Genomic DNA, 3179 nt, shown 5'->3' with positions numbered 1-3179 from the left:
CCTCTCTTTCCAGCCACTCCTCCGTCCCCCCCTCCCAAGGCCTACCGCCAGCCTTGGCACCGACACCGATGACCTTCTCATCCCTGAGAGGGACCAGCCGCTTCGGCGGGGAGGCCTCTGGGCTGGGTCAGCGGTGCCGGTGCCGGTGCCTGTTTCCCCGCTTCCGGCTACTTCAACAAGCAACCCCTCATTCCAGAGAACACTTGATGCCTGCTTCTGCCTGGCAGAGCTTTGGAGCCTAGAGAATGGGGATGGGAGCTAGATCCCCCCTCCCCGCACTGCTTCAGAGGAGGGGAGGGAGGGCAGGCAGCCATCACTCTCCCTCCCACTCCCCCCAGCTTTGCCTTCCTCTAGCCCCACTCTTGTCTGGGACTTGGCAGACCCCAGCTCCTCTCCTAGGTTCTCCCTTCCAGAGCACACCCCATAGGCCTTCAGGCCTGGCTGGACTGGGACGTCTGTGGGGGGGCCAGCCTGGGAGGAGAGCAGGTGTCCTGCTGCGGAGGGAAGACCCGGGCAGCTCAAGGATGGCTAAGGCACAGACGTCGCCGAGTCGGGATGGACACTCCCTGAGGTTAGTAAGGGGTCCCTTCAGCCTGTGTCTCTGGAGCACACTCCAGCGTCTGCCCCCGGATTGCGCTTCAGTGGGTTTGGGGAGGGAGGAATGAATACACCAGGCTTCCTTGTTGTTCTGGTCCCTGGCTCAGAACTTTTCACACTTCTATTTACCCCAAATCCTTGGAAGGAAGGCAGCCTCGTTGGTTTTGAATCCTGGGCGGGCCACTTCCCACTGCCCCCCTCGTGTCAGATCCTTCCTCATCTATCAAATGGGGCTGTTGATCTTTGTTTCACAGAACCTTTGAGGGATCACCTGAGCTGACCTGAGAGGCAGCTCTCGGTACTTCTTCTATTTAAAAAAAATTTAAGTTAAAAGGTAAAGGAAGGACGCGTGGAGCTTGGGAGTGAGGAAGCTAATGGAGACGTGCCTGGGGAGGGGACCAGGGAAGGGAGCGGTACTGGCTTGCTCCCGGGATGGAGGGTCTCAGTACTTCGTGATGAATGAATAACCATCCCTGGGAGACCCCGTTCTCCAAGCGCAACTCACCCGTGTCCCAGGAGTGCCTGTGGTTCTGGTTGCTGGTTTTCGTCTCTTGGGCTGATGTCCCACCAGAGCCTGACATCTCTTCATCACCAGGCTTCTCCTTGAGGTCCAGCTTCATCCCCTGGGCCGTGGTTCCATCCTTCATGGCTGGTGAGTCCGTCTTGAACGGATACCCCGGATCTGATTCTGAGTCAAAATCTGTGATCCATTCAAGAAATGTCTTCCACTCCGAGGCTGGCCGCTGTATGGATAGTTTGTGAAGTTTTGATAGAAATCCCCACTCCCTCAAAGATCCCCACTGGGACTTGTCTGGAGCTGTTTGCTGGCCTATCGGGTCTGACTGTCCTGCTTTCTCTTGGGACATAGGTTCAGTTTGGGAAGGAGGTGTTGATCCAGCTTCTTGTTGAGCTAGAGGTGGCTCTTCTGGGCTAGGTCCTGCCTGAGCCACTTGTTCCTCTTCCACTTCTGGCTCCTGTTGAGTTCTAGATTCTTTTTCCATCCCAGGTCCTTGCTGTGAGGCAGCTCCCTCTGGAGTGAAGGGCACCCTTTGGATGGGAGGTGATTGCTGTGGTGCAGGCTCCTGTGGGGCAAGGAGTTCCTGCTGTAAAGCGGATTTTTGTTGGGCTCTAGTTTCTTGCTGGGATTCAGCTTCAGGTTGGGCAAGGGACTCCTGCTGAGTGAGGGGTCTTTGCTGGGAAGCAGGCTCCTGTTGGGTATTGGGTCCCTGCTGAGTCGTAGATGCTGGCTGTGCTGTGGGTGTCTTTTCTGGGCCAGGCTCTGGCTGGGTGATAGGTATCTGGTGTGGCTCAGGTTCCCAGTCAGGACTAGATACTGACTTAGAACCTGGGCCCACTGTTGTTAATTCCCTCATGGGAGATGTTGCTCTCCCAGGCTTCATCCTTCTGGCCCCCACCAGGCCTCCTTTGTTACAGATGCCTCATTGATTCCTCATGATGACACCTCTCTTTGGGTTCCACTCCTTTATCCTGGCATTTCTGGTCTTTTTTAGGCAGCTGGCAAGTGGGCTGACCACTGCTGGCCCCAACTCCTGTGGATTAGAAACAGGAGGAGGCTGGTTGCCCACCACTCTTCTACCAGAGGGGAGGGGCTTGCCCTCTTGTGTCATAAATGGGGCCCCACCCTACTCACCACTCAGTTAAAATGCTTTTGTTTTTGTTTTCTTATAAGGCAGCATCCAACTTAGTCCTCTGGGATGACAGAAGCCAGATTCTGGATGAGTGTTCCTTTTTTTTTTTCTTCCCTTCTGATGTTTGAGGAAAGGATCAGAGGGGGAAGCTGTCTCTATACTGCAGTAGTAATCTTTTCCTCTTTATTTATACTTTCAAATGGTTGCCAGTTTAATTTCCTTATATTATTACTCTATAATTTCACTCCCATGTTAAAAAAATGAATGATGTCCTCTCATTTGTACAGCTTGAAGCCCTTTTCAATGGTATTTGAGATCTTCCACACTATCTCTCTAGCTCTGAATCTATGGTTCTGCATATATGTCTTCTGTACTAGTTTGGAAACTCATAGAGTACAATGACCCTTGATGATGATGATAACAACCACAAATCCTATAGGTGTTCTATATACTAGGAAATTACATAGTATATAGTTTTTTAGACCTATATTATCTTTAACTAGAGGCCTGGTGCACAAAATTCTTGCACAGGGGTGGAGGGGGTCCCTCAGCCTGGCCTGCACCCTCTCACAATCCGGGACTGCTGGCTCTTAACTGCTTACCTGCCTGTTTGCCTGATCGCCCCTAACCACTTGCCTGTCTGATCTCCCCTAACCTCCTCTGCCTCAGCCCCCGCTGCTTCATCCAGAATGACGTCCAGAAGGTCGTTTGGCTGTCCGGTCTAATTAGCATATTACACTTTTATTATTATAGATAAGACCATGTCTGATTCATTGGTATACCTGTTTTCTTTGTTCCACTTACCTCTTACCTCAGAAAGGTTGGTTGAAAGAGTAAAATAATAAAAAATTTGACAGGAGCCGAGACCGGTTTGGCTCAGTGGATGGAGCGTCGGCCTGCGGACTGTAGGGTCCCAGGTTCGATTCTGGTCAG

The sequence above is a fragment of the Myotis davidii genome, unplaced genomic scaffold, assembly GCF_000327345.1.
Source record: "Myotis davidii unplaced genomic scaffold, ASM32734v1 scaffold1577, whole genome shotgun sequence".
NCBI classification, from domain to species: Eukaryota; Metazoa; Chordata; class Mammalia; order Chiroptera; family Vespertilionidae; genus Myotis; species Myotis davidii.
The sequence above is the reverse complement of the archived record's forward strand: the minus strand, read 5'-3'. Positions refer to the sequence as shown.